The sequence below is a fragment of the Sus scrofa genome, chromosome 7 (genome assembly GCF_054392235.1).
Source record: "Sus scrofa isolate SSC_HxYL_T2T_F1_AM1 chromosome 7, Sscrofa_HxYL_maternal_Yorkshire_Landrace_v2.0, whole genome shotgun sequence".
NCBI classification, from domain to species: Eukaryota; Metazoa; Chordata; class Mammalia; order Artiodactyla; family Suidae; genus Sus; species Sus scrofa.
In genome coordinates, this window is record NC_139389.1 from 96,346,132 (window position 1) to 96,365,809 (window position 19,678).

General features: G+C 36.7%; 1 protein-coding gene across 6 annotated transcripts in view; it reads right to left on the minus strand.

Moving 5' to 3' along the window:
- Positions 1-19,678, minus strand: part of LOC106504493 (uncharacterized) — a 759,489-nt gene that overhangs the window by 190,471 nt on the left and 549,340 nt on the right. The window contains exon 3 of one of the 6 annotated variants that reach the window (XR_014809323.1): positions 14,220-14,378. The exons of the other annotated variants lie outside the window; for them this stretch is intronic. The gene's annotated coding sequence lies outside the window, so the exon portion shown is untranslated. The remainder of the gene's footprint in view (positions 1-14,219; positions 14,379-19,678) is intronic. 6 annotated transcript variants of the gene reach the window in all.

Genomic DNA, 19,678 nt, shown 5'->3' on the forward strand with positions numbered 1-19,678 from the left:
TCTTTTCTAGGGCCACACCCACTGCATATGGAGGTTCCAAGGCTAGGGGTCTAATTGGAGCTGTAGCTGCTGGCCTATGCCACAGCCACAGCAATGTGGGATCTGAGCTGCACCTGCAAATTACACCACAGCTCACGGCAGTGCCGGATCCTTAACCCACTGAGCGAGGCCAGGAATTGAACCTGAAACCTCATGGTTCCTCGTCAGATTCGTTACCCACTGAGCCACGACAGGAAGTCCTCTTTAAGCCATGTTGAGTTTATTTTTGTGTAGGAGTGAGGGTGTGTTTTAGTTTCATTGATTTACATGCAGCTGTCCAGTTTTCCTAGCACCAGTAGTTGAAGAGACATTTTCCCATTTTATACTCTTGCCTCCTTCATTGAAGATTAATTGACCATAGGTGTTTGAGTTTATTTGTGTGTTCTTTATTCTCTTCCATTGGTCTGTATATCTGTTTTGGTACCAGTAGCACAGTCTTGGTTACTGTAGCTTTGAAATATTGTCTGAAGTCTGGGAGAGTTATGCCTCCTGATTTGTTTTCTTCCCCCAAGAATTTCTTTGGCAATTCTGGGCCTTTTATGGTTCCATATAAATTTTTGGATTGTTTGTTCTAGTTCTGTGAAAAATGTCATGGTCTCTTCTTTTTAATTTTAAGCTGTTTCTCCTCTAGAAGTGGATGTTCAGTTGAGAAGAGGTTCTCAATAAGTAATAGTACTCTCTTGTGTCAGCATGAAAATATATAAGGTACATTTTGGGGCTGACATTTTAAACAGGGATTTCTATTGCAATTTTGCTAGGGGGATGGTGCTATGATGTCAAACTTTTGCAATATGCAGAGCAATGTTATACAACAAAATTCTCCCTCCTGAAATGCTCTTATCACTCCATTGTGAAACTTTTTTTTTTTTTTTTTTTTGAGTAGCATTAGTAGTTGAGTACTTCTCTTTTGGAATAACTAGAAGCTATTGCTTTGTATTCTTGATATTTGTAACGTCAGCCAAAAATGAGACAGAAAAGACAAATTTTACATCCTATAAATGAGAGAACTTGGAACAGGAAGAAAAAAAAAATCGACTCCAAACATTCATTTCGAATAAGAGAAAATTAATAACCCTAGAGTCAAAAGGGGCTGATATTGATTCTGCTATCACAAAACGCTGGTCCTATTTTAGAGTATAGGATTTTATATAGCCATCCTCTTCATCATCATGTAACATTTAATGATCTCCTGGGCTGAACAAAATGATTCCGAACAATCCTGGAACCAAAAGCCATGTCATCATCTCAATACTTGCAAATGGTCAGAGAAAACAAAGAATTGTCAGGATTACCAGTGGATGGTGATGTCCAGGGGAAACATGGAATACATAAATCACTCATACTAGCCTTTTCATGTACCGCTATAGCGGTCCTTATCAAGCTGGATCAAGATAGAGAGATAATATCCTAATTATTGCACCTCCCAGCCTATTCTCTAAAGGATAAAGCAAGAAAAAAATAAGACACAGAGAGAAGTCTTTTCTTAAAATAAATTTTGGCCACTTCAAGTACTAAATATTAGAGAAAAACAAATACTTGGCATAGTATTCATATCTGGAAACTGGCTTCTTACCACAAATACTGCAAACTTATAAAAATAGAGCCATTGAAAACAAAAGAGATTCAAACTGACAGCAAGTATGCCTGATGTTTCCTTGAAAGGCTATCTCCATCCAGCAAAGATAAATCAATATTTTTTGTTCAATATTTGAAATGTGTGAGTAAAGAAAGCAGTGTAGCCTCCCAGCAAATGTAAAGGAACAAAAATTTTGAAGTAGAATAGATTTAGCAGGCTGTATAATAAGTCACATTCAAGCCATGTACTGCATAATGTCTGCCAATATATAACTACAATAATCTACAACAATTACTACCTTATATCAATGCCCATTAACTCTAATTCTTTTAACAAAGCAGTAATATGGATGTTATTCTGCCTCCCTTACATGTGAGTAAATTGAACCTATTCAAAGGACATGTATTCAGAAGCTGCTATACATCAGGCAAAATATTAGGTGCCAGAGGTGTCATGAACAATTCATAACCTGTCACAGAATTTTGGGTAACATCCATTAAAATGGAGGGAGAAAGATAAAATACATGAAAACAACTGCATTTTTAAATTGCAAACGTGATATGTTGTGACGTATAAACAGTGTTTGAGAGAAAAAATTGTAACAGATTACTTGATCATAACTCAATGCAAACAATATCAAATACTCTGGAAAAATTGAAGAAATGGTATTACAGAATCAAAGAGCTAGCAAAAGTGCAAGGCATTATCAGGATATGTAGGGATAAAAAAGAAGAAAAAAGGAAAGAAAAGAGAAGAAAATAAAATACATAAAAAGTAAAATGGGAACCAAGGAAGTTACATGAATAAGGGTGCTAGTTTTTCATTACTTCTTATTTCCATTATTATGTAAAACTATTAAAAGCAAAGTTAAAAGATAACTTTTCCCTAGATGGTTTCATAGGGCTAGAACAGAAATCACAACCCAGCACTGACATGGAATGAATAGTATGACAGGACCCAAAATCCTAGGAACATCGAAGACAACATATTCAAGATGAGACTCAATAAGATAAGGACTAATCCTTAGGAAGAATTGTAACCAGGGCTCAAAATGCATCTCAAACCTTGAATTTGTTTTAAGATAAAACTGGAGTTCCCGCCGTGGCGCAGTGGTTAACGAATCCGACTAGGAACCATGAGGTTGAAGGTTCGGTCCCTGCCCTTGCTCAGTGGGTTAACGATCCGGCGTTGCAGTGAGCTGTGGTGTAGGTCACAGACGCGGCTCGGATCTCGCGTTGCTGTGGCTCTGGCGTAGGCTCCGATTGGACCCCTAGCCTGGGAACCTCCATATGCCACCGGAGCGGCCCAAGAAATAGCAAAAAGACAAAAAATAATAATAATAATAATAAAAGTCTTAAAAAAAAAAACTGAACTAGCACATCCTTTAGGAATCTGGGGGAAGCAAATTAAAATCCTCCTTGGAGTAAGATATTTATTCAAATTATTCCTACAAATAATTTTCATATGAAATGACCAGTGATGGTAAATGGGATTGTTTCCTTAATTTCTCTTTCTGATCTTTCATTGTTAATGTTTAGGAATGCAGGAGGTTTCTTTGTATTAATTTTGTATCCTGTAATTTTCTCAAATTCATTGATGAGCTCTGGTGGTTTTCTGATAGCATCTTTAATATTTTCTCTGTATAATATCAATGTCTTCTACAAACAGTGACCGTTTTACTTTTTTTTTCCAATGTGGATTCTTTTCCTTTGATTACCATGGCTAGAACTTCCAAAACTATGTTGAATAAAAGTGGTGGAAGTGGACATCCCTGTCTTTTTCCTGATATTGGAGGAAACACATTCAGATTTTCACCACTGAGAATGACGTTAGCTGAGGATTTGTCAAATATGACCTTTATTACGTTGAGGTATGGCCCTCATATGCCCACTTTCTGGATAGTTTCTTTTTTTATCATAAATAGGTGTTGAATTTTGTCAAAACCTTTTTCTTCATCTATCAAGATGATCATATGTTTTTATTCTTCAGTCTGTTAATTCGGCGTACATACAATCTGATTTGCAATGATTTTCAGATTCTGGAGAATCCTTGCCTCCTAAGGATAAATCTACTTGATCATGATATATGATCCTTTTAAAGTATTGTTGGATTCAGTTTGCTGGTACTATGTTGAGGATTTTTGCAACTGTGTTCATCAGTGATATTGGCCTGTAAATTTTTTGTGCGATATATTTTGTTTTAGTCATAGGGTGATTGTGGCCTCATAGAATGAGCTTGGGAGTGTTCCTTTTTCTGCAATTTTTGGAAGACTTTCAGAAGGATAGGTGTTAACTCTTCTTTACATGTTTTATAGAATACACCTGTGAAACCATCTGGTCCTGGACTTTTGTCTTTTGGAAATTTGTTAATCACGGTTTCAATTTCAGTATTTGTGATTGGTCTGTTCATTTTTTCCTCTTGCTTCATGGTTCAGTCTTGGAAGATTTTATAAGAATTTATCCATTTCTTCTAGATTGTCCATTTTATTGGCATATAGTTGTTTGTAGTAGTCTTTATGATCCTTTGTATTTCTGTGGTGTCAGTTGTAACTTCTTTTTCAATTCTAATTTTATTGATTTGAACCATCTCCCTTTTTTTCTTGATGAGACTGGCTAAAAGTTCATCAGTTCTCTTTATATTTTAGTTTCACTGACCTTTTGTATTGTTTTCTTCCTTTCTATTTCATTTATTTCTGCTCTATTCTTTATGATTTTCCCCTTCTACTAACTTTGAGTTTTGTTTTTCTTTTTCTAGTACTTTAGGTGTAAGATAGGTTGTTTACTTGAGATTTTTCTTGTTTCCTGAGGTAATATTGTATTGCTATAAATTTCCCTTTTAGGACTCCTTTTGCCGCATCCCAGAGATTGTGGACTGTTGTGTTTTCTTTAATTTTTTCTCTAGTTTTTTTTGTTGTTGTTGCTTTTTTTGTCTTTTTTAAGGGCCACATCCACTGCATATGGAGGCTCCCAGGCTAGGGGTCGAATCAGAGCTGCAGCAGCTGGCCTACCCCATAGCCACAGCAGTGTGGGATCCAAGCAGTGTCTGTGACCTACACCATAGCTCACAGCAATGCCGGATCCTTAACCCACTGAGTGAGGCCAAGGATCGAACCCACATCCATGGATGCTAGTCAGGTTTGTTGACTGCTGAGACACAATGGGAACTCCTCTCGAGGTATTTTTTGATTTCATCTTTGATTTCTTCAGTGATCCATTGGTTCTTTAGTAACAAATTGTTTAGCTTCCATATGCTTGCGGTTTTTAAATTTATTTTTCTTGTAGTTGATTTCTAATCTTATAGCATTATGATTAGAAAAGATGCGTAATATGATTTCAATTTTGTTAAATTTACTGAGGCTTGATTTGTGGCCCACCATATAATTATAATGTAGAATGTTCCACGTGCACTTGAGAAGAATGTGTATTCTATTGCTTTTGGATGGAATATTCTGTAAATATTAATGAAGTCCATTTGATCTAATGTGTCATTTAAGGCCTGTGTTTCCTTACTGATTTTTCGTCTGAATGATCTATCCATTGATGAAAGTGGGGTGAAAATGCCCCCTTCCATTGTGTTACTGTCAATTTCTGCTTTTATGGTTGTTAATATTTGCTTTATAGATTGAGGTACTCCTATGTTGGGTGCATATATGCTTACAATTGTTATGTTTTCTTCTTTTATTAATCCTTTAATCACTATGAATTATCCTTCTTTGTCTCATAACATTATTTTAAAGTCTATTCTGTCTGATACAAATATCGCTACTCCAACTTGCTTTTGATTTCCATTTGCCTGGAATACTTTTCCCATCCCTTCATTTTTAGTTTGTGTGTGTCCCTAGATCTGAAATGGGTGTTTTGTAGAAAATATATATACATATGGGTCTTACTTATGTATCCATTCAGGCAGTCTATATGTTTTGGTTGGAGAATTTACTTCATTTACATTTAAGGTAATTATCAATATGCATTTTTATTGACATTTTCTTAATTGTTTTGGATTTATTTTTGTAGTGTTTTCTTCCCTTCCTCTTTTGTTATCTTATCTTTTGATTTTATGACTATCTTTTTTTTTTTTTTTTGTCTTTTGTCTTTTTGTTGTTGTTGTTGCTATTTCTTGGGCCGCTCCTGCGGCATATGGAGGTTCCCAGGCTAGGGGTTGAATCGGAGCTGTAGCCACCAGCCTATGCCAGAGCCACAGCAACGCGGGATCCGAGCCGCATCTGCAACCTACACCACAGCTCACGGCAATGCCGGATCGTCAACCCACTGAGCAAGTGCAGGGACCGAACCCGCAACCTCATGGTTCCTAGTCGGATTCGTTAACCACTGCGCCACGACGGGAACTCCTGATTTTATGACTATCTTTAGTATTGTGTTAGGATTGACTTTTCTTTTTCTCTGTGTGTATATATTGCAGTTTTTTGGTTTGCCATTCCCATGAGGTTTTGATATAGCAGTCTATATATACACACCAGATTGCTTTAAGTTGCTGGTCTCTTAATTTGAGGTGCATTTCCCATATCCTGCATTTGTGCAGTCCTCCTCTTATGGTTGCTAGTTTTGATATCACGTTTATATGTGGATGGTTTCCTTTTTTTACTGTATGTTTGCATTTATTGGAGAGCTCTCACATTTGTGATTTTCTTGTTTCTAGTTGTGGCCTTTCTTTAATTCCAGAGAAGTTCCTTTAGCATTTTCTGCAAGACTGGCTTGGTGGTATTGAACTCTCTTAGCTTTTGCTTGTCTGTAAAGCTTTTGATTTCTCTGTTAAATATGAATGAGAGCCTTGCTGGGAAGAGAATTCTTTTTGTAGATTTTTCTCTTTCATCACTTTAAATATACCATGCACCCCCTTCTGGCCTGCAAAGTTTCTGCTGAAAAGGAAATGGCTTACCTTATAGGGATTCCCTGCTTTGTTATTTGTTGCTTTTCCCTTGTCACTTTTAATATTTTTTGTTTGTCTTTAATTGTTGTCAGTTTGGTTAATATGTGTCAAATAGCCTTTAAAATACATATTTTATTTAGAGAAACTAATCTAACTTTGAATATATCAACAGGGTAAATAAATAATAAAACATTATATAGAATATATGAAAATAATGAAATTAACCTCCTACTCTATGATATAATAACCAAAATCAATTGCTCGAAGGATAGATTTTACATTAGGTTATACACAGCTATAAATGACTTTTTGTTTAAGGCAACACCTGTAGCATATGGAAGTACCTAGGCTAGGGGTCAAACTGGAGCTGCAGCTGTTGGCCTCCATCACATCTGCAGTAACACTAGGATCTGATCTGCATAGGCAACCTATGCAGCAGCTTACAGCAATACTGGATCTTTAGCTCATTGAGTGAGGCCAGGGATTGAACCCATATCCTCATGGATACTAATTGGGTTCCTAACCTGCTGATCTACAACAGGAACTCCCATAAGGGACTAACCTAGAAGATAAATTGGAAGTAATCATTTAGAATGATTCACACATAAACCACACTAAGATGCAAAACATGGAAAAGTGGAGAGATATAGCAAATCCAGTGAGATCTATCTTCAAGAAGAATTGAGGTTCCCCAAAGAAAATAAAATAATGATGTAATATTTGAAGAGATTATTGAGAATTTTCCTTAACAAAACAAAGGGCTTGATCTACAAATTCAAGAAATTCAATGAATCACAAATAGGGAAAATAAAAATAAACACACACCTATATACATCACAGTGAAAATGCTGAATACCAAGCCAAAGAGATAAGAAGCAGAGAATTTCCTTATTTATTAAGGACAGATGACACTTATTGAAGCAATGAAATTGCAGCTGACATTTCAAAAGCAGCAAGAGTAGTGAGAAAGTAGTGGAATAATATATTCAGTGATATCATCATATCAACAAAATAAATGATTACTAGATGAGAATACTATATTTAGAAAAATACACTTTAAAATGAAATTGAAATAAAGAGCCTTCAAACAAATGAATATATGAGTGTAGCAGACAGTACTAAAACTTTAAGAACAGTATCTCTAACCAAAAAAAAAGAAAGGGAGAGAGAGATGAACAAAGGGAGGAAATGAGAGGTAAATCAAATCTAAATGGAAATTACTGGTATAAGAACAATAATAACATCAGTATAATTTTATAATTTTATTTTAAATTTCTCAGATTACTAACAACAATGAACATTTTTTGTCTTGTGTTTATCACTATTCATATTGCTTTTCTGAGAATGTCTGTTCATGATTTTGCCCACCTATTTTGGTCATTTATCTTTTGAGTGATTTGTCATTTATTTATCTTAAATAGATATTATATTAATTTACTTGTTTTATGCTCCTGTTTGATAAAGGAGTTATTTTTCACAAAGTTACATTTACCAATTTTCTCTCTATAGTTAAAACTTTTACTTTCATGTTCAATAAATAAGTTTTTATTTCATGACTAAAAAGTAAAATATGATGTTGGTTTAATTTGTGACATTAGAAAGGAGGGATTCAGGACGAATCTAGGCTTCTGGCTTGATAACTGGGTAACTGTATGAATGGTAATTCCATTCACTAAGAATAAGTACACTAAGGAAGATTAAGTTTAGGAAAGGCAAGAAGGATTATACATTTAGTTTTGTAATGTTCAGTTTAAAATGCCTTTAAGTCTTCTATGGTTGATATAACCAAGAGAGGAGTTTTCTTACATGTATCTGGTGTTCACAAGAGATATTAAAGATAGAGATGCTACTTATGAATTATTTGTGCAATGGTGGTAAATGAAGCCATAAGAATGAACGAACTCAAATAAGAAGAGAGTAGAGCAGTGGCTCTCAACTTGAAGAGATGTTGTCCCTCCACCCCTTCCCCACTTCTGAGAACATTTACCAATGTCTGGAGTCATTTTTAGTTGTCCTGACTGGGGGATGCATCTAGACTGTAGAGGTTGGGTATTCTGCTAAGCAAGGTACAGCTCAGGATAGAGAGTACCCTCTCTTCCTTCTAAAATCAATTATCCAGTCTCAAAGATCAATAGTGCCAAAGTTGAGAAACACTGAGGTAGAGAAAGGAGGCTTGAGGCCAAATTTTGTATAGCATTTGGTGGTTGTGTAAAAGAATGCAAACTTTTAAATGACATTGAGGAGGAGCAGTTAGTATTTTAGGAGGAAAACCAAGAGTGTTAAATCATAAAGGCCAAGAGGAAAATGTTATCAACAGTGTCAAATAACACTAAGGTCATCTAGATTGAGGAATAATAAGAATCAGGTAGGCAAACATAGTGTAAGTGAAAGTTTTGAGTGGTGCTGTTTTGGTGGATCTATGAGAATAAAAGAGAAGCAAAAGTCAGATTAGAATCTGTTGAAGAGCAAGTGAAATATAATGAAATGAAGTTAGCAAGACACGTAGCTCTTTCTAGATATTTGGCTATGAATGAAAGAAGAAAGAGAAGGTGTGGAGTAGAGTGAGATTCATTTTTCAAGAGAGAGAGTTTCAGATATTTAAAAGCCAATGAAGTAGGTACAAAGGAAGAGAAAGAGAGGAATGGACAGGAGAGATCCTGAAAACGTATGAAGATGATGTGTGAGAATTCAAGGATTGAGGAAAAGATGAATTTAGGCAGAGGAAGAATGGTTTCACCGTTATAACAAGGGAGAAAGAAGATAGAATATGAGTATATGCACACGTAAGGGTATAAAAATGAAAACTTCCAATCCAACAGCTTCTATTTTTATGCTATATCAGGAAGCAAGTTCAAATGTTGAGAACTGGGGAAAGAGTGTGGAGTAAGATAACCAGATTGAAGATAATTTGAAGTATATATTGTGTTTAATAGAAGAGTTGGCTGATCAGAGAAAAGTAACAAAATCACCCATCTTTCTGTCTCATTTTAATCTTTCCTTTCTCTCTCTCATCTCTCAGTCTACAAACCTGGAGCACAAACACCCAAAATATAAGTGATATTTAAGTTTCCTCCCAAATATTAACTATTAATATGCTGTTATTACACCTAAAACATTACACATGGACCTTTCAGTAGAATATTTGTTCTTTTTTTTTTTTTCTACTTTAGGACAATATCTCTACACTAAATTTCTAATTTATCATACAGTGACCAGGGATATGTTAATGCAAATTTTATCCAAATCCTTTCTTTCAGGATTTCACTACTTCATAAATTACCTGACATGAATGAAAATACCCTTTTGCAAAAATTCTCTGCTCATTTCTACTTCTCAGCAACCAGTGATGTTCCCATGGTCACCACTGAATTATAGGCTTAGTGAAGCCAAACTGACCTCAGTTCTTATTCCTTTCAAGAGCAATCTGTGTGAATGATATTGTGGCACTTAATTAAATCTGAGTCTTTGTTGATTCATCATTAAATGGATATTATACCAACTGTCTTTCACATTGTGAGGATTAACTACCTGTGCACTTGAAGTGATCATACTTACTGGTTCAGGCTAGCTGTCCTGATTATTAACCTGATTATTAATGGTGTCTCCTTTTATCCCTTTTACGCTCCTCTTTTTCCAAAGTGTCACCCCTTACTCAGTGTTACGTTTATAAATGTTTAGCAGTTGAACCTCCAGAGATATTAAAAAACCTCACTTGCCAATTATCATGGTGAAATACTCCCACTGTGATCAATTTCAAGTTACCACTATGTTTAACTCACAAATTGCCTGAAAAATATATCAGCTCTTATAAATCTATAAGAGCTGGCTCGAGCTATTGCTGAGAATGATTCTCAACCATGGCTTCATATTGTAAATATTTATGTGGATTTAAATATACTGGATCCCATATTCTTGTGATAATTTTCTTTGTAATGATTCACTCTCCCTTTGCTCAGACTTAGAAAATTATAAATGCTGAATACTTTCAAGGCTGAACATATGAGATCAACATCTTACGGCTTGGAAGGTTTCAGCAGCATCAACACTACCTGGGAAGGCAGAAGGTAAATTCTAGAGCCTCACCTCAGATGTACTAAATTGGAATTTTTAGGAGTAGGGCCAAAAAATATGCATTTTACCTAAATTTTCAGGTAATTCTGATATATGCTAGAGTTTGAGAAATACAATCTTACATAGTTTCAGTGCACTAGGAGACTTCTATAAAGATCTGTTCGGTTGTGCATTACTGACATTTTTAAGTAGGCTCTTACCTGGTGTTCTGAGCCATGCTAAATTATCTCTGTCCCAGATAAAGATATCTCACATGTAGAAAGATGTGACATTAGATCATCTTAAACTAAGAAAAATATTGAGTATCTGTGTCCCTCCCCCAAAGTCCTGATGTTAACTTCTGTCACATTTAGATCTATACTGTCATGTCATGACAACCAATATATTGTTTAAAAATTTGCTGAAAGGTGCAGGTCTGGATTATCAACACAGCTTTGCAAATATGTCAAAAAACCAAAGATATAAATTCTTGTTGAGAACACTTTCTTGAGAAGAGTATAGACAAGGGAGCCTGGTTTGTATCCATTATCAGTATAGGAAAAAACAAGATAGGAAAATGACATTTGGGAGTTCCCGTCGTAGCACAGTGGTTAGCGAATCCGACTAGGAACCATGAGGGTTCGGTCCCTGCACTTGCTCAGTGGGTTAACGATCTGGTGTTGCCATGAGCTGTGGTGTAGGTTGCAGACACGGCTCGGATCCTGCGTTGCTGTGGCTCTGGTGTAGGCCTGTGGCTACAGCTCCGATTCGACCCCTAGCCTGGGAACCTCCATATGCCGCAGGAGCGGCCCAAGAAATGGCAAAAAGACAAAAAAAAAAAAAAAAAAAAAAGAAAGAAAATGACATTTATTAAGTATCAGAAATTGGTGATTATTTCATTAATGTGATTTAACCTTCCTCAAAACTTTTGGAATAGGTATTATTTGTTTCTATTGGACAGATTAAAAAGTTGAGGTTATACACTGAGTAACTGGAAGAGTCGAGATGAAAACCCAAGGTTGTTCTCTGTCAATGAAACGTAATGATTTAATGCAGCCTCGATTAAATGAATAAATGAGGCTTTTGATGGAGAAGTAATTCCAGCTATGGACATATTAACCCTAGACTTTAAAAACTAAGTGTGTATTCTTTCTTGTTATCCTTCCTTTGTAATACTGAACTCTGCAGGGACCAAAAATTATTTCTAATATGGTCCTCAATCTCAAGGAACAAATGTTGGTTTAAAATGAATTAGGAAATATTATGAAATAATTGAAACAAGTTCCCAAATGTATGACACGAATGCAATGGACTTGGGGATTCTGGAAAGGAGAAAAAGGTCAGTGTGGCCTTAAGGTCTTGGGGCAGAATTTGTGGAGGAAGTAGGAATAAGACAGGTTTTGGAAGTAAGAAATATTTAGACAGCTGGAGGAAGGCAGGCCCTGAGAGCTGCTCCTTGGCTAAGCAGATTTGTACTACAGCAGATCTTGTTCAATCTGGAGATGATGAGATTAGGTGATTATTTCCTTCCTTCCAGGGGGGCGGTTTATTGAAAGATGGACTCCTGCAACTTCTCAGAATGCAAGATACTGCCCAGGTCTCACTTGGACCATTGACAACACACAAGTTAATTCTCAGAGTAGAAAGGCGGGCTGTTCAATGACCATCCTTTGAAAGGAGTCAGAATTACATTTCTTTCCATTTATGTTTCTTTCTTAATATAAATGTAGTGTTAGGAAAGCTAATCATTCTGTTTTTCAGTATAAAGTGGATTTCTCATTGCTGAACGTATTTATTTGATTTAAAAAAAATTTTTTTTTTGCAAACCTGTGTTACTCTCAGCATAGAAAAATACAGTACAAAAAGCAAGTTTTGAAGTCACATAGGAATTAATAATCATCACGGTCATTGACTTTAATTCCTAGTCTACTGGGCACTGTACTAAGAGGAAACTAAAGCACCAAAGGGCAAGTCACTTGTCCCAGATCACACAGTGGCAATTCTTGGTCCAACAAGACTAACGTGAAATCCCTGAACCCTTATTGTAACTTCTCAACATGATTCCAGACATCAATAATGGGTGAGCCTAGGCAAGTAAGTCAACTAGGCTTCAGTTTTGTCATCTGGATGGTGAAGACACATGAAACCTTCTTGAATGACTTTGAGGATCATGTGAGAAAATACGGGCAAAGCCCTACATCTGGGTACCTGCTCACAGACACTGAGTGAGCAAGCATCATTTTCTCACTGCATCATCACCTTCTCCTGCACTGACTAGACTCCTTGCTTGCCTAGCCAACGTCTTCAGAGAATGGCATCTTCTTCTGTTCTAAACCTAGTGGTCCAGGAACAAAGGGGAAGTTGCTCTGACATGTTATCACTTTGATTTTATTTAACTCAGGGTGTAAAAATAATGACTGCCCATTATAGCCATGTCATTTCCTATGAGTTTCTATGTCAGATTTTCATGCTTTTAAGATTTATTCCTAAAATCTGAGCTTTGAAATTTTATCAACCCTTCAGACCCTTGCTAATCAAGGGACTTGAAAGAACATTCTTCACCAGGAGTTAAATCATTTATTTTAAAACTACATTACTAATCTGTCTACTGTGGGATATAGAAAAGAAAAAGTCCAGTTCTTTTTTCTTTTTAGAACAGCTGTGTCCCTACACCACCAGCAGCTGCTTTCTAAATTGCCCAGCCATTAAGTAATTATTTCCTCATAAGAGCAGCTGGGAGAGATGGCCTCCCTCCCTCCCTCCCCCCTCCCCCTACTTCCTCTGTCTCCTTCTCCACTCTGCCCTGAAATGGGTCAGGCCTACAGAAATGCAGGAATGGTTTTCTTCTTAAAATTGAGGTTGGGACTAAGCATTTTGATTGCTGATCATTTTCAACAGCCCTTAAAGGCAATGAAGGAATGACTTAGCAGTGTGGGATGTTAGATCTGGAAGCAGCAGGATATACCTAAGGACACTTCCCTTATTTTTTCTTGGCAAGGAACTTAAGTGCAGAGAAGTGGTTCATTCAAGGTCCTACTTAGCAAGTGGCAGAGCTGAGTCTTGGATTCAGATTGTAACACTTCAGGCCCAGTGGAGTGTTTTCTCTACTACTCCATGGAAATGGCTCTGGACCATGAACTTACCTCATCTTCCTAAGAGCCAAAGACCGATGTCAGAAGACACAGATACAGTGAGTGGCAATTTCTCTTTTTGTAGAAAGGAGGAGGATAACAGAGAGATTTTAGCAACCTACATATATTCAGGTGGTTATAATTGACACATAGCATTGCTAGTTTCAGGTTACAACATAATGATTTGATATTTGTGTACACAATAAATCTAATTAACATCCATCATGACACAGTTACACTTTTTTTTCTTGTGATGGAGATTTTTAAGATTTCCTCTCTTAGCAACTTTCAAATATACAGCTCAATATTGCTAACTAAATTATTAATAATGCTGAATATTACATTTCCATGACTTACTTATTTTGTGACTAGGAGTTTATATCTTTTGACCAGTTCAACCATTTTGCCCACTGCTTCCCTTTGATCCTGGCAACCACCAATCTATTCCCTGAATCTGTGAGTTCCTTTTGTTGTTGTTATTTTTGTAATTTCACATATTAGTGAGATCATATAGCATTTGTCTTTCTTCAACTTACTTCATTTAATGTAATGCCCTTAAGGTCCACACATGTTGTCCCAATTCAGGATTTTCTTCCTCTTTCTTGCTGAATAATATTCCACTGCATATATATACCACATTTCTTTATCCATCCATCTATCCATCCATGGACATTTAGGCTGTTTCCATATTTTGGCTATTGTGAAAAATGCTACAATAAACATGGGGGTACAGATATCTTTTCAAGTTAATATTTTCATTTCCTTCAGATAAATACTCAGAAGTGGAAATACTGGAAGATATGGTAGTTTAACTTTTTATTTATGCTCAAAAATATCATCAACATCCATATCATCAGTTTACCAAAAACCCAGTCAAAGTCAAGGAAAGTTCAAAACTTATGGGTAAACAAAAAACTTTAGACGATTAAATCTTCCAATAACTGCTAGCTGGCTTATATTTGGAGTTCAATCAATTTTAAGTTCCTCTTCTATCCCATCCCTTTTCTGTCACCTAATATTTTTACTTCCAAGCTTTCTCAGAATAGTGATTTTTCAATGTATATCAATTATTTCTTAATGAAACTGGAACATAATGACTAAATAAGTAAAAAAAAAAAAAAAAAAAGTAGTGATTTCTCTCTTGGATGCATTTCACATTAGTCTGATCCAGGGTTCATCATGTGTGGTCCATGGAACCACTGTGTATATTCTGTGGATATAGGAGTGGGGCCAGTGCTTGTTTAAAATGAAGATTCTCAGGCCTCTCCCTGACATAATGAATTCTGATTTCTGGGGAGTGAAGTGGAGAGGTTAGGAATTGGCATAATTTTCTCTTCTGCATCTGCCTCTGTAACTCACTCATAGATATAAATGAGGTAACCCACTCATAGATATAACTGAGGTCACTTTGCTAAAAAGACAAAAGCTAGATCCAATGGTCCCTCTGCATCTGAATCACCCATCTCAACTCCCTACTCACTGCAAACCCATAGGTCCCTTGGATGCCTTTGGGAGTCTAACAACCAGTCCTCATAGGTTCTTCTAATCTGGCCTCTCCATACATGATTACTCCTACAAAACACTTGTAGAGAGCACCTCTCCATGAGAAGTTCTCTGCTTTGCCCAAAGTACCTTCTCCTGGTGGTCTCATAGGTGTGAGAGCCTCCAATGTGGCACTACACTCCTTTGTGCCATCACCAAGGATCCTATCCTCAGCTTATATTCAGTTGCCCATTGTCACATGAACTTGGTCTTTCGCTTCTTGTCTCTGAGTGTCACAGAGTCCTTTGCAGAAATTAATTTCTTGGCTTCCATGCTTGGCACTTTCTCTATGCAGGGCTCTGACTCGAGTCAGGGAACATGCTATGTTTTTTGCCCACAGCTCAACCTCTGGTCCCAACACAAAACCACAAATATCCTTTCTTGGGTCCCCTTCCTTCACATATAGAATTCCTCCATTCAGATACATGGGTTTTCCATGGACCCAGAACTCAGCAGAAAGTCTGGGTCCTATTTAATGAAATATCCCACTCCATTCCTTTTTCACTTGGGGAGCTTCATTGTTTAAAATATTGCCTTGTGTCTTATATCCCCATTTTATTAGTCTTATATATATGGGTGAAATGCAGGATACAATATGAACAGACTAAGAGAAATGTAATTGGAAAATGTAAAAGAACAGAAATAAAATCAAGGGCATGAGATGATTCTAAACAACAGTGAAAGAATGGAGAAATAGGACCACAAGAAGGAAATAGAAATTTGGGTAGAATAGTTAACAAGAAAGCATAAAGAGATGGAGAACAGGCAAAAACATAAGGGTAAAAGTAATATTTATTAAGTGCATATACAATATTAGACCCTGTGTTATGTGCATTAACTGCAAACCTCAGTTCAGTGCCACAATAACTCTATCCAATTAAGATTATTTTGATTCCATTTTGTATTAGGCAAATGAATCTTAATCAGGCTTGGTACACACAGTTTATTGCTGTTAAGGCATCAAAATATGGCCATGTTCGATGCCAGTGGTAAATCTACAAGTTAACTTTCTCCTGTACTTTCGCTGCTCTAGGCCCCACTCTGGGTCACCTCCCTCTTGACCCTCTTGATCCCCATTGGCCCCTTCCCCTCTATGTTTTCCCATGATCCAATGACTCATAGCTTAATGCACCACACAGCAGGAATCGCCAGTATCTGCTCCCAGGTTTTGTTGCCATCAGCTCGTGCCTCACCAGTTTTATATCTTTCCATCATCAGCCTGATCAGAAGTTAAATTTTCCAGCTACTAAGTGGTAAACTAGGATCTGCACTAAGACAGATAGATTGCTAGCAAAAATAAAGACCAGATGGAATATGTTGTACAAAACAAGGTAAATGGTGAACTGAATTTAAAAAACACTTTAAAATGGTCACACAATGAATTATTTTTTAAAAAGTCAGAGAGTCAGGTAAGAACAAGAAAATGAACAGCAACCACTCACCGCCCCCCCCCTTCCAGCTAATGAGAGATTCCATGGTGTACCCAGTCATCACGCTGGGTGTGCCCAGGCTAGAGACTGTCAGATGTCCCTTCTCTACTCTCTCAAACCTTACAAGGCCTAGGACATTATTTTCCATATGCTGTTGATAGCCCATGGCAGAGACCATAATGTAACATACTAGAAAAAAAAGAGCAATTGAAAAAAATGCAAATGTTGCAGATGTGCTTAAATGAAAGAAATAGCAATAAAAACTGAGGTAGAAAATATTAAGCCTGACTTACAGCACCAAACAATTTACATACTTCCCACCCACCCACAAATCCAGGTCTTTAAGTACGAGGAATAAATTATGCAGACTTGATAATGAAAATCTGTATTCCATAATTTGCAACCTCCTGGCTATGTTATGCCAAGTGCATGTTAAACAAGGCATTCTTCAACCTAATTGCACGCTATTTCTCTCCATTCTAATTGTGTTAATGAAAATACATCTTTCTATCTCACTCGTGCACACCCAGATCACTTTGCTTTTATCCTAAAGCATAGCAGTAAAACAAAAAAAAAAAACCGATGAGTTTTTATTTCACTGTGCATTCTGGAATCCTGATTAGAAGCATAATGGAAACTTGCAAGCACTTTTTTCTGTGGCGCCACAGATAAGATGTTGGGATTTCTTACTTGTTCTCAAGGTTAGGATTACAAATAACAGCAACATGGTACACAAGTATAAATGTTTAAGACAGTGATTCTCCACCAACGGTGATTTTGCCTCTACAGGGAACATGTGGCAGTATCTGTGAAATTTTTGTTGTCACAATGGGAGGAGGCTACTGGCATGCAGTGAGAAGAGACGGGAGATACGACAAATATCATATAATGCTCAGGACAGCTCCTTCATAAAAAAAGAAATATTCTGCCCAAAATGTTAATAGTAATACTGTCAAAGTTGGGAAACTCTGGTGTAAGGTAATATTAAAAGCTAACTGGTTAAACTCATCTATCATGACACCTTGCGTGTACCCTTGTACATGAAGAGTCAAAGATTTTTATTTGAAACGACTATCGGTTTATGTGAATAAGATACAGTGTGTCCTTGTCTATGGGAGCCTAAGCTGGTTTCTGCCAGCGCCCTTCCCACGTAAACACGAGCCCTAGAGATCATAGTGGTCTCCTCCATTTGGAAGGCTCAGCTCAGTACCCAGCCATGGGTCTGAAAGCCACGCCAGGGCAAGGAGAGCCTATTTAAGCCTTCCAACAACAGAAGGTGGCATAGAGATAACGGCAGCAAAGACCTCAGAGAGTAACAAGGGGAATATACTGATATCTCAAGTTTAAAGAAGCAGGAAAGTCCAAAGATGGGTGTGTGGGTGGTATGGCTGAGGGTCCTGAGCATGACTGAACCAACGTGGAATGAGGACAGTGAAGCAATAAAAGGTTCTGAGATAACTAATCATATAACATAGGCATTACATATTTAAAAATAATATAATGTAGTATTAAATATAATTTTATTTACATTTTATATTTCAGTTTAACAGATGAGGAAACCAAAGCTGAGAGGATTTAATTTTTTTTTCATGAGGTCTCAAAGTTATGATGAAGCAGGAAATGTTTCACTATCGTGAAATGAAAAAGACCTTCCTTCCCTTTAAGCTCTAGCACCCTGTCCACACACTCATTTAGCCTATTATCACATACTATATATGGCTCTTGGTCTCCTGGTTCTCCCATTTCATTTTTTTTTTTTTTGTATTTTTTTCAAAAGCACTTTCACATCTTCCTTGCCTCAATTAACTGTGTTTGTTACTCATGAGAAAGAGGATGCCAAATCCTTTACTGTGTGTATCCCTTTTCAGAGCAGGCATTTACTGAATTGTACTGAAAAGTGAGTTTTAAGACAATATAGACGCAAATAAAAATAAATATATAGCTGTGTAGCATATATTTCTATTTATTTTTTGTACATTACTCCTGGTATTCAATAATATTTTCTTCATTTTTTCCTCCAAAAGAAATTGGAAATAGCAAGCCAGAAATTCTAAAATACAATTCTGCAGGAAAATGCTTATTCATATTTTTTTTTAAAACTAAATTTTAATTTTTACACAGAGCTTTTTAGATGGGTCCAGATACAGGCAAAATGATCAAACCGATCAAAATGATGAGTGAGGATAAATTTAATTTGAGTTTCTGCTCAAACTTCACTATCTGTGTTGCCTGAGCTTTTAGAGGCTCGGAGCATTGAGCCTGAAAGGAGATTGGATAAATGCAGCGGATGCAATGGCATTGTGAGTTGACTCTTCTCCCAAACACATAACATTTAAAAATCGGAGAAAGACAAATACCACATGATATCACTTATATCTGGAATCTAATATATGGCACAAATGAACCTTTCCACAGAAAAGAAAGTCATGGACATGGAGAACAGACTTGTGGTTGCCAAGGGGGAAGGGGAGGAGTAGCTGGATTGGGAATTTGGGGTTAAAAGATGCAAACTACTGCCTTTGGAATGGATAAGCAATGAGATCCTGCTGTAGAGCAATGGGAATTATACCTAGTCACTATGATGGAGCATGATAATGTGAGAAAAAGAATGTATATATGTATGTGTGACTGGGTCACCTTGCTATACAGTAGAAAATTGACAGAACACTGTAAACCAGCTATAATGGAAAAAATAAAAATCATTATAAAAAAGTAAAAATAAAAATAGAATCAGGAGTTCCCATCGTGACTCAGCGGAAACGAATCTCACTTGTATTCATGTGGATGCAGTTTCAATCCCTGGCCTCGCTCTGTGTGTTAAGGATTCACCGTTGCTGTGAACTGTGGTGTAGGTCACAGATATGGCTCAGATCCTGCGTTGCTGTGGCTGTGGCATGGGCCAGCGGCTGCAGCTCTGGTTCGACCCCTAGCCTGGGAGCTTCTATATGCCCTAAAAAGACAAAAAATAAATTAAAATAAAATAAAATAATAAAAATAAAAAATATTCCTAGAATCAGTAGGTC